This window comes from Acanthaster planci, linkage group LG13 (genome assembly GCF_054643075.1).
Source record: "Acanthaster planci isolate LZ-2023a linkage group LG13, COTS_SCS, whole genome shotgun sequence".
NCBI classification, from domain to species: domain Eukaryota; kingdom Metazoa; phylum Echinodermata; class Asteroidea; order Valvatida; family Acanthasteridae; genus Acanthaster; species Acanthaster planci.
The window spans coordinates 7,207,827-7,220,584 of record NC_141789.1 but is presented as its reverse complement, the minus strand read 5'-3'; positions in this window follow the sequence as shown (position 1 = coordinate 7,220,584).

The following is a 12,758-nucleotide window of genomic DNA, read 5'->3' as shown; positions in this document are numbered from 1 at the left end:
CCAAGAATCGATACATTTATAAAGTCAATCTACTGAGGAAAAATAGGCTACATTCCTTAAATATCTTTTCCTTCAATTACAAATCTTTATAAATGTACAATATAATAAACTTACGCCAGCCTGGGCTATCTGAAACTTCTGGAGAACTTGATGCTAGGTGTAGTTATTTAGCAGGGTGAACTCTTAGTGTTTATTGGCTGAAGACTCGGTGTGCAATGAAACAAAGGACAATGTGCTACAGAGGTGCCTAGAGGGGGGTCCCTGAATGAACTCACAAGGTCCTCGGGGGGTCTCAGAATGAACTTGCACTAAACAGTTGACTTGGCACAGCCAACTGAGGGCACTAGGCAAAGAACATAAAAAGTGACCTGTCACATTAGTGCTAGGTGAACATGTAAACTTCCAGTTCTTTTTCGAGTGTAAGCAATCCATCAAAAATGTACAGGGTTACGAACTTCATAGTTCACTCTGACTCTTCAAATTTTTTTCACATCCTAAATGCACTTCTGTAAAAAGAAAATTCTGTGAATACGCTCCATGACTACAGCTAGACTGACATTACCAATTTTATAACCACGGAGGCAATAAGAACTGTTAGAAAAGTTTGCCTAAACAAAAGTACAGAAGTGTGTACATGTAGTCCAGGATTATAGAAATTAAGTTTTTACAAATGAAGCCAGATATGGGACAATGACAAGTGAAGTCAGCCTTGGGGGAAAAAGGTCTACTGGGAGCTAGATGAAGAGGTCTGCTGGGAAGGTTAATAGCGATGTATACTAGAAGTATGATGGAAGTTGATGCCCCTTCAGAAAAATGGCCACCAATTAAATTATGGAACCCACTCTGACAAAAAGACCCTCAGATGCCAAATACAAGGCGAACCAAAGAGTCGCAATAATTTACAGCAAATTCATTAACAAAGGTTTTCCATGAAAAACGTAAACGTTTCCAATCTCCAGAAATGTAAGGGTTAAAGATTAAAGGAGCTCTCTCATGACAGCATGTGCAGGAATGCTGGAACCAGGGTGACTCGGACCTGATGAAAATGGTGCAATTCTGCTAGATGCACTTCAAAATTCTGCTATATCTGACAAAAATCTGTAAATCACCTAAAATTAACAAAATGCATTATAAATGCTTTAAGTCACATGCACATGTTAAACAATTGCCTAATTACGATATGATATTTGTTATAAACAAGTTATACTTACATACAGATGGGTATTAATACATGTAACAGCCGCTGATAATATAATTAAAGACTAGGAAAATTCTATTTACAGTTCAGTGTGCACGGGTCTATAACCAGGTAATGTTTTGGTAATAACTGTGTATTATAACATCCGGACTTCAGAAAGCCTCAACACATAGACTGGCCTGCCTATCTCGTCATGCATGGCTTTGGAATTTCAAGAAAATTTATAATTTGTTGGGATAAAAATGCTCAAAACATTGATCAGCTAAACTTGTCTGCTAGAATAAAAAACACTGTTAGAGTTCTGATATAAATCTGCTAAAAATACTCATTTCCTGTCAAAGAGGGTTTTTTGCCCCCCAAAAATCTGTCAAATCTAGCCAAAAATCTACTTAATGGTAATCCTGGCTGAAACAGGTATCTTGAATTTTTGCTTTACCAGACCCTCGCGCTCCCTTACCCTCATGGGCATCTATGCGAATGCATGCCAGTTATAAATCACTCCTTTAGCTCTAGGTTTGGGTATGTTTTCAAGTTGTTTTGTTTTTTATTACACAACTGTCATGGGATATCCATGTACTTCCCTGTGAGAAAATGGTTTGAGAGGAAACTAGTTACCACTAGTGCCTCATGAAAGTTTGCCCTGTTGAAATGTCACAGTTTACTTTCATTTAAAAAAAACCTCCAAAGCTAGGATTCTAGCCGTCTTTCAAGTTGGGTTTCAACAGCATGTAATCCCCCCAAAAAACTTGGCATCTGGCAGTATCACCCATTCTCAGGTGATAAAGCCACCCGAAAGCATCCCAAATATTCAAAATTCCTTGTCAACATTCAGACTTCTGTAATGATATCTAAATATTCATTATCTTGCAAATATGTAAAGTCCATCCTGGCATTCAGGAGTATTCCATCTGAATAAATGCAGCCATGACAGGGTCTACATCAGCCTCCTTCCTTCTTTTTTGGCCATCAAAACTGTTGCATACATGTAGATGGTCGGCATTTTTGGTCGTGTGTACATGTTTGTGTACTGACCAAGTATGTCATAATTTATAATAATAATAATATATTGGACTTATATTGCACTCCCTCCAGGATCAACCTGTTCAAGAGCACAGTACATACAAATAAAAAAATTCCAGACAAATTTGCATTAGTAACATTAAGCAAGATATGTAATTGTAATATGTAATGAGTGCCTAAAAATACAGCAGCAAACGAAAAATCCATTGAGATACTGTAACGAAATCCCAGCAGGATCCCGCTAGTATAAAATTGTGAGTTCCAATTTACTACATGTATCAACAAAGGGAAACCACTGAAAATGAACCACTAAAGTATGAACAGGCTAATCTGCCTCGCTGCATAACACCTTTAGCAGCTTAAATCATTTATTTCAATATTTATTAAATGTCTACAAAATAATTTACTAAAATGAGTAATACATAATTAAATTATTATTAAGCTAGTTGCTCCCTGTTTTAAACAGGGCGCAATGAGACTTAAAGACCCATATGTTCCTATACATGTCGGCAAATTCCAAATGTTGGCAACGCCCTCCCCTGAAACAGTCCTGTAAAAGAAAAGGAATACCCTGGCCACATGAACAAGAACATGCAAATCTAGAGCAAAAAGGAGTGGCTGAACAGGTTGACCCAAGTCTTAAAGAAACAATACCAAAAACTTGCATACAGAACAAAAAGATAAATGGGAATATCCCATGCCTCTAGCTGTTCCCAGGTCTGTCCTTAAGGAAATTTCCCACAACACTGGTTTTATATGGCCAGCCAGATAGTCAATAATGAAAGTAATGAAATAACATGTACAGTCCCAAGAATCTATGCAACAACAAATGACCATTCAGCTTATTGAGCTCTTTCTCTTCAGTCCCCGTAGGCTGAAGAGGTTGTAAAGAATAAGGATTATTTCAACAATGATGGAGTTAGTATATTAAACAAGTACTTGATTCCATTACATGTAGTTGGAACTGAAGAGCAATAGTACAGCCCCAAGTTAAAAAGCGGGTCAAATGGTATGGAGTGCAATTTGTACGTGTATATCATTATTCATTAAACAAAAGATATGGAGCACAAGAACTCGCACAAAATTAAGTCAAGTTAATTTTTGTTACAATACCAAATAAAAATAATAATTGCCCGTGACATACAACATTACACACAAATGTATAGCATGCCCCTTGCAAGACCCAGACTTTCACAGTACTCCTGAAAACAGGAAGTGCACACGCTGACAGGCAATATATCAAGGCAGTAATAAAACCTGCAAACATGGGGAATATCATCTATACAGAAGACATTTACAATAAAATTAAACAGATATTTAAAAACCACACCATATTACATGTCACCAAATGCTTGCTGAAAAAGACAAGTTTTGAGTTTAGTTTCAAAAAGACTTTGTGTGTCCAGATTTCTAATATCAGCTAGTAAATTATTCTGTAGGGGTGTAGGAGTGGCTGAAGAGAAAGCACGGCTACCTCTTCCTGATGGAAATGTCCATCAAGAGACTGTAACAGGCTTTCAAGGGCTTGTGCCAGGGTCAGAATTCAGTCTGCACCACCACCCAGCAGACCACTGGTCAACAGCCTGACACTCGAGTCCACACAGTAGCCATATGGGCTCAAGTGGCATCTGTGTTGAATTGTGTCGAGGCAGATGTAGCCAGTAGTAGGAGAGAAGCCAAGTTAGCATATCCAGGGGTCCGTCGGTCTGTCTGTCGACCCATCAGATTGGTCCGTCTACCCATAGACCATCCAATCAAACTGTCAACTCTATTTTATTGAGGAGAGCTTCAATAAATATTCTGTCAGTTGTAGAGTAAACGACAGAGACAGTGTTGTCGTCCGTTAATCACGGTCGTATCAGTGAGAACCTTGCTTGTATTATCCAGCAGCCGGCCGAATAATACATTATGAAGATGATAGAAAGCAGCAGATGAGACTTTTGTAATATGAGTGGACATTGACATAAATGAATCAAACCATGAGCCGAGATTCTAAACATAATGTACTGGCATGGTATTACATTCACCAACAGCAGTGGAATAGACAATTGTTGTTTTATCCCAAGACAAATAAACTCTGTTTTACTCTCATTTAACATAAGTCTGTTATAAAACATCTGAGCTCTAACATCTCTAATTACAACTTTCCATTGCAGAAACAGCTTCGGTTTGATTGATAATACTACAACGCTTTAAGGACAAATACAGTTGTGTATCATTTGCATGACAGTGAGTATTACACAAGTGGTACTGAATGACATCAAACAGTCCTGAGGAGTACATAATGAATAACAATGAATAATGAATAATTGATGTATAAACGACAGTGGATCATGGAAATCTTGATTCTACACTTAAAATGAAACTCTTGTTGGTTAATTTTTATTCAAAAACAAATGACACACCACAATTATGTCAAAGCGATGTGACCGATATGACTCTACAACCGACATTTACAATGCTTGTATCTAAAAATGTTTCTTTCGGGCAATGCGGCAAGGGCTGGTTAAACATTGGTCATTTTTGGGGGGTTAGTAAACTACTTGCATCACTGCTTATTTCAGGCACCTGTGTCTTTAGTCTGAGGTATGGGCAGAAAGATTCGAGTGTAGACACCGCAGCCCGAGCAAGCAACCCTATTCCTTGGGGATAGGTGGGTGGGATTTAAAAAGACAAGTTCCTTCCCAGGCATCGTGCGTTTCTCTACAACCAACTCCTACCTTGTTAACTATGCTCCCACTTTGCCGTCCGCCCTTTACAGCAACCTGATTTTAAACTGATGGTCTCTTGCGCCCTCATATGCACAGCGATGCAGATAGTAAGCTATTTGCTTCACCGCTTTGTTTAGGCTCTAGAGTCTTTCGTCTGAAGTATGGACAGAAAGATCCTTCACTCCAATTTTCAGATCCCCTCAACTTTCCTTCCCTTTGCTCCTTTATAATGTGCGCATAACCCTCCTTCCTGCCTAGTCTCCCCCATATCTCACCCATCCTTCACTCACCCCTATCTCACCCTGTGCAAATTTTTTTGTCAAATGCAAATTCTCTCTGTATAAACCTATTTCTAAGGGCTCACTCCCCTTTTAATTGGCTCCCATCAATTGGCGAGCTACTCTAAGCGTGCTTTCACAGCAAACGGGGCTCATTCCCCCGTACCCTGCTCCTGTCCGTAATTAGGCAAGCCACTCTTTGTCTTCTTTGATATAGCCAAGGTACAAATGCTAGAACTGCTCACATAGTTTGTGCTTATGTGCCCTGAATGGCACTAGGGCCAGCAGCCAGCAGAATGGCTTTTACCAAGGCCCAAGATTGACTGCCAAAAGTAATTGATCGATGTGATGCTCAGACGTCGTTGCATCCCCTTATTTTCATGATAATATTAAATTTTGCCATTATTTGCCCGTCTTTATCATGTACTTTCAAAGTAATGGAGTCAGAGATTTGGAAGAGAAGCCAACATTTAGAGGGCATATCCAGTTTTGCTGGGCTTTCCCCTGACTTCTCCGTGCTCCAGCCTTTCCTTTGGCGAGCTCATCCTTGCTTTTCTTTATTATAGCCAAGGGGCTTATTCCCCTTTTCGTCATGCTCCTGGCTTTTCCGCAAAGCCAAACTTTGTTTGCTCTTCCTGTTGGGCCATGGGGGCTCATTCACTCCTCACCTGCTCCCGCCTTTTCAATGAGCCAATCTTTGATTACTTTCATAGCCAGAGGTCTCCTCACACTTTAATATAATTATACACACACACACACACACACATATATATTTTTGATTTTCCATTTCTACGATATTTGTTACTGTTTTAAGACTCCTTGTTTGGGAGGGGGTTGTTAAAAATGTTTCAAAGGCATAAAGCTAAATTCATTTTATCACTTCAAGATAAAATTCATTATTCTCATCAGCAGGCACACATTATGCATGCCGGGTTCCAGGATGCGGCCACAAGCAGCCTGTTGTCAATATAAAGGCAAAGACCTGTAAATAGTATCGAGCACGCTAAGGGCACCTGGCCACCCCCCCCGGGCAGGAATTCAAGACAAAAAGAATACAAATCGCGAATATGTACATTTTAAAATATGTGAAAGTGTTACATGGATCTCAAAATCGCACTCTGCTACTGCCGCCAAAAAAAAAACACTTCAGTGTAGCTCTTTGTTGCCGCTACATGAAAATAAAATTTCTCCGGAGAAGTTTGGATTTTAATTTAAAGGCCATTTCGATAGCAGTTGTTATCAAACAATTGATGCACAAGGATATTTCTGGAGGCGCTGCAGCAAGTTTTCTTAATATTGTTGCTTCATCCAACTGCCACTCCAGCATTTTGGCCTGGAACAGTGTTGTCGGAGGAATAACTGTCCCACTTGCCGGCGGGCTAAACTGAGGAGTTCTACCTTCCAAGATGCCACGCCAGAGGCGGCAGTGTAAGTCTCGGCAGCAGTCATCTCTGCCTTACGTTGCAGAACGTCACCGCAGGCCGGGACTCCCCCCAGCAGCTCTAGTGCCGTGGCGCACCCAACACACGCTTCCAGAATCAGTAACAGTAATTTAGTTTAAGGAGTGAATCTTGTTGCTGTTATTGGCTGATTCAGCCATGGGTAGGCCCGCGCCCTGGCATTCCATGGGGCACGATGCCCCCATCGATGTAAATGCATCCCAATCCATTAAAGACAAAATTGGAACAGGCAGTATGTAGACGTTGCATCCCTTTATTGTGACAATGCCAGTAGGGTTTTGACTCCCGAAGACAGCGGCTCAGAATTGACCATGGCAGTTGAGCAGGGGAAAATGATTTTGTGGCCGGCTGCACAAGCTGGATTCGATGGACAAATGGTCCAGTGCTTTTCATGTGTTCATGGCCACATACTCAACGCGACATCCCAGACGCTTCGTGGAATTGCTAAAATATGCAGAAACAGTTCGCAAAGCAGCCGCGCAATTCCCTGACCTGCGTATGGAAGCGAACCTGCCCCATTTATGGGCTGACATGGAACGGTGGGTTACCGTCGCCGCGGGCGGCAGCTTGTTACCTGCGGTTAATACTTGCAAATATGGCTATCGGGGCTGCTCGGAACCACTGGAGTAAGCACATCTGCTTTGCGTTTAATTGGCTTTTTCACAATTGTGCGAAAAACCCATTCTTTATGTTTTATTGGGGGGGGGCTTTTTTTTTACTGTGCAATTTTGCAAAAAAAAACTTTTTCTTCTGTTTGTCTTTTTTCTTCTTCTTTTTTCCCTTTTAGTTTTTTCGCAATTTTGCAAAAAAGGCATTCTTAATATTCTGTTTTTGGCGTTTTTTTTGCAATTTTGTGAAAAACCCATTCGTTTCGTTCTTTTTTGGGGGGGCTTTTTCGCAATTTTGCGAAAAAGGCATTCTTTTTCTTCTGTTTCTCCCTTTTTTCTTCTTTTTCCCTTTTAGCTTTTTCGCAATTTTGCAAAAAAGGCTTTCTTTTTCTTCTGTTTCCTTTTTCTTCTTCAGACCCAAAATTCCTTTGTTTTGTACACTTTTTTGTCGCCGCAACTTCGGTGCTTTTACAACTTTGGATCTTCATCAAACTTATACCAATGAAGAACCCTTATGCATAAATGGTCCTAGGTACATGACGTCATGATGACGTCATCACGTGATTTATTATTGATTTTTCATTATTTATTTTAACCATTGACTTTGTACACGTTTTCAAGGCACACTTTCGGATACTTTGCGATCCTCAATCGTCATCAAAGTTACAGCCAGCGAAAACCATGATGCAAAATCATTGCCTAAATAATGACGTCCTGGTGACGTCATCACCTTATTTTTTATTGAGTTTTGAGTATTAATTTTCCCCATAGGTTTTGTACACGTTTTTCAACAGCCAGGATGGCCTATAGACTTTCGCCGCTTCAGAAAATGAAACTTGGTACAAGCAAAGACCATCAGCATAGATTGATGTAGAAACCTGACGTCACTTTGGCATCATAATTAGATTTTTTATTGAATTTCGAAGATTTAATTTCTCCCACTGACTTTGTACACATAAAATCCAATGACTTTACATAGAGTTTTGCTATTGGGCAATACGCAAGTCCGTTGCACGATCAGCTGACTTGTGCCGCGATATTGGTCGATGTTATTGGTTGTCGCACAGTCTTTGCATGATTTCTAAATAATTTGGCTAGAATTGTGAAAATAAATGGTTTGTGAAAAAACATGGGTTCGATCGGGACGATATTTTCGGGGTCTGGAAAACTCGACCGTGTCCAACTCGACTTCGGACACTCGACTATTGAGACAACTCGACTGTCCGTGCATAAAAGGGAGAGACAAGTCGTCCGTACACTGTCCCATGTGTTTTCTTAGGTCCTCTTGCGACTTCCCGGACCTGGAATTACACCAACTGAGTTCTTAATGGATTTTGCTTAACCAGAGGATTCCACGGTAATCCCATAAGAGCTGAACTGAAACCAAATTCATGCACTGGCGCAAGAAATTGCAGAAGGAGTTGACACCGAATAGGCATGATCACAATGATCGTGCGCAAGGGTGCACGTATAGTAGTGGTGGGCAGCTGCGTTTGGAAGCTGGATGGATGATGTGCTGGAACCGGTTCTGGAAGGCAAAAGTATACATATTACAAAACATTCTCAAATTGCAAGTTGTTGTCTACACTTTCTGTGCTCAGTCAGGCAATGATGTCAGGGAAACAAAACTCACTCAAATTAGCTCTGAATTTGGACTGAGATATCCCTAGAAACTTGAACTCTGCAAAAGGCCTTTTTAAGATTTAGATATGGTCACCTTATGTCCAAATGATGAAAAGGGCAGTAAAAGTGATTATGTAACTAGTGCTACATGTTCAGCACAAGTGAGTGACCAATTATCCAATGGTTTTAGAATGATAAATTTTATTCAAAGGCATGTCAAATCAGGATGGAGCACAATACATATACATGTACATAGTGTATTGTGACATTTCTTAGTATATATGGTTTTATATCTTAGGTAAAAATCTTAAATAAGAAAGACAACGCGATTAAAGATACACCAGCCGCAAAGAATAGATCTTCGTATTTGTTCAATTGATGTCTCTTGGGAAACGTTTCAGATTCCATTTCTGCTAGTACTTCTTGAATCTCTAAGAGCATGTCTCCCTGGTTGTCTATATCGGCTCTCATGTCGCCTAGCATGCCTTCGATGTTTGTGTGATCTGTTAAAGTCTCTGTTAATTGGTCTTTAATTTCGTGATCCATGTTTTAATTCATATATTTTAAAAATGGCAAGCGCTTTAATAATGGTAGGATGAGCCATAATCAATGCATTGGCGTTCACAAGTTCAAATTTTTGATTTAGCAGCTTAGCAAAAAAATAAAGTGGACGAGGAACGAAAGAGACACGACCTTGCGTTGGAACAACTGGCGCAAGCAAAACAAGACTGGGAACAAAATCGCGTGCACATGTTAGACTTTTTAAACGAACGTATGAAACGAACGCGCCAGTCAACACACATTCGTAAACGTAGACGAAGCGTTGAGAAGCTTACTCGGAGTTGACGGGTAAACAGGTGTTACCGTTGCCTCCGGAGCCGAGGTTGCCCGATTTCTACGTGCCTTCCGAAGATCAAAAGGCTAGAGAATTGGTGTGGATTTTAGGTGGAACTGCTTTAGTTGGTGTTTTGGCCTACCGCTTTAGTTAGGTTTATTTTAAATGAACAAAATGAACAAATCAAAGCACACAGAATTTAGTAGGTTGTTTTACAGCCCACACGGCTATTGGAAGGGCGAAAGTGCCGTAGACCACTTGCATCAAAAGACGGGTGCAGACAAGTCCCTTATTAAACTAGTTAAACAAGCAGGCCATCTGGCAGATTTATTTACCCGCACCCGACTACGTGTCCTATAATGTTGCAATCGGGATTTGTCGCTCCAAACGAGGCACGTCTGTGCTATACTTACCTTGGAATCGAGTAAACCGTAAAACTTACAAGTACGCTTTAACCGTCGTCGACGTGGGTTTGCAGTACAAAGAGGCCGAGCCATTGACGAGTAAAACGGCCGAACAAGCATCAGAAAGCTATTTAACAAATTTACGGTCGATCGCCGCTGACTTGGCCCCGGTTAATCGAGGTAGATTCGAGATCAGAATTTAAAGGCGAGTTTAACAAGTTGTTTAACAAACACGAGGTCGAAATTCAAGTGGGCGAACCCAGCGTTCACAGGTTGCAGGGAATCGTCGAACGGTTTAATAGGACTTTAGCCGAAAGGTTGTTTGGCCATTAATATGCGCAAGAAATGTTAAACGTAGGTGAACGTAACGTAGAATGGGTGAAACGCTTGCCCCAAGTAATAAAATCGAGGAAAAGACTCAGTTGATTGACAATGAACCCGCAGCCGCCATCAAGTTGGACCGCGTGAAACGAGCACCTGCAGCACCTGTTAAAAGCGAAAAGCGTCAAAATGAACTTCCCCCTGACGTTTTGGTTAGGTATTTATACTACGCGGGCGAGCAAGACGGCGGTACCGTCAGAAGAGCAACCGAACCCATTTGGTCCGTAGACGTTTACCAAATTGAGAAACGTACGAGTCAATTTAAACGGGTCAATGGTAAGCGTGTGAAAACGGGGCCCACTTTGTACTACTTGTTAGACGGACCTAAACGGAGTTTCGTTGAAGAAGAACTTCAAGTGGTCCCAGAAAACACTGAATTGCCTCCTAAGGAGTAGGCAAAAGTGTTTTGATTGGGCCCTTGTAGACAGTCAAGTTTAACAAATTCAAGTTTAGTAGCACTAAAACTAAATTCAGTGCTGCTTGCTTATCTTCACAATCTGAATTAATTAAAGACCCATTCATAAATGAGCGATTTCGTAATTCTTTGGGCTTAATGTCTCGTAAGTTTTGTCAGCTTTTTATGGGTAAGGCTTGTTTAGCGAGTTCTAGGTCGGTTGCTTTAAAACCCTTTCCAATCGATTTATAGTGCCCGTAAGCTAAAGCGTCCACCCCATTTTGTAACACATAACGTTTCGTGTCCAAGGGCGATAGACACAATTTATTTTGCGTGACTGTGAATATTTCATGTTTGTCTGATCTGAACAGTTGCTGCTTTAAAGAGTGTTGTACCTGTTCAAATAGACACCTCTTGTAAGCCTCGTGCGACAACCTTTTTTGTAACTCCCTTCGCCTTTTTCAAATTCGTCTTTCATTTCCCCAATGCTTTCTTATCTTTCGGCTCGTAAAGTATATGATCCGTTAAGTAATTGCTCAAGTCGAATAAGCTGCGCTTTTTACGTAGGTAACTAGTTAATGTCGGTTTGAATCTCGACTAATAAACTGTCCGTATCGGTGTACAAAAGGCAGACGTCAGAGCCGAAATCTGCTGTAACTCGTTGTAATAGAAGTCGTACATTGGAGTCTTGGACAGATCTAACACGCTTACGCCGCGGTTGATGGGCTTATTTAGTTTGGTTTTAGTTAGAAACATTTCGGCAAATAAGACATCGCACTCCTTAAACGGAGTAGTCGTCTTATAGTGTAGTTTAGAAGTTAAACGCTTGTACCAATCGGCGTCTTGTACATCTCTAAACAGGTGCCCGTTGATTCGGTGCCTCACATTTTCCATTGTCTTGCCAAAGACCGAGTTATTTATTAACTTGAAGAGGTCTTTTTCGGAATTGGACTTTGCTAACTCACGCAATTCGGTGTTTTTATCAATGTAACCCTTCATCCAAGGTGCCTGTTGAAAAGACATTACACGGTGAATGTCTTTTAGTTCTAAACCGAGTTCTAAGTACTTCTGCAACGCACGGTAGTGAACCACGTATTTGCGTTTGGTACCCAAAGTCGCCACCGGCTTGTCCACAGAGATAACTCTTTCACCGTTGTTGACCAAGTCTTGTTGGTATGCTGACAACCATTCATTTGGAACTACTAAGTTTTCGGGTGCTAGTGGGAAGTCGTTGTGTTTTTTGTGTAAATGTTTTGGGTAGTCTAAAGTGACTTCGAGCATGAAGCTTTTTGAAGCCCCAAAAGAAAGCCCCAAAATAAACTCGGTGGTAAACTTGATTACGTCTTTGATCCATTGAAATTTCCCCATCGGTAAAGGCTGACTCATGGCCCAGGCGCATAAGTTGTTGGCGTCAAGATACATGATCTGCGACGTCGGTTTGTCGGGTCATAATGTTTTAAATCTGGATTGTTTGCTTTCGCGTAACGTTTTGCTCCTACGCTCGAAATGCCAACTCTTTTGGCCCTTTAAAAAACAGATGCTTGTCTATTTCTGTCAAGAGTTCGAGTTCCACGCCAGAATCTTTTAAAAGCACGTCCCACGATAGCCCCGGTGATGTGTAATAGTTGGCTGGGTCTAAACCGTAGTGCTTCTTACACACTTGTCGAAAGTTTTCAAACACGCCTGCTAGTAACAATACGTCTCTTTCTACGTATACATCGTGGTAGTCTTCGAGATTTTTACAGTCAAAAGCTTGCCATATATTTTGGGCCATTGTGTATTCTTCCGGAGCGACAGACTGCTGCCTCAACGAGCTGTAAAACGTGGCTATTGGAGGTTATTCAGT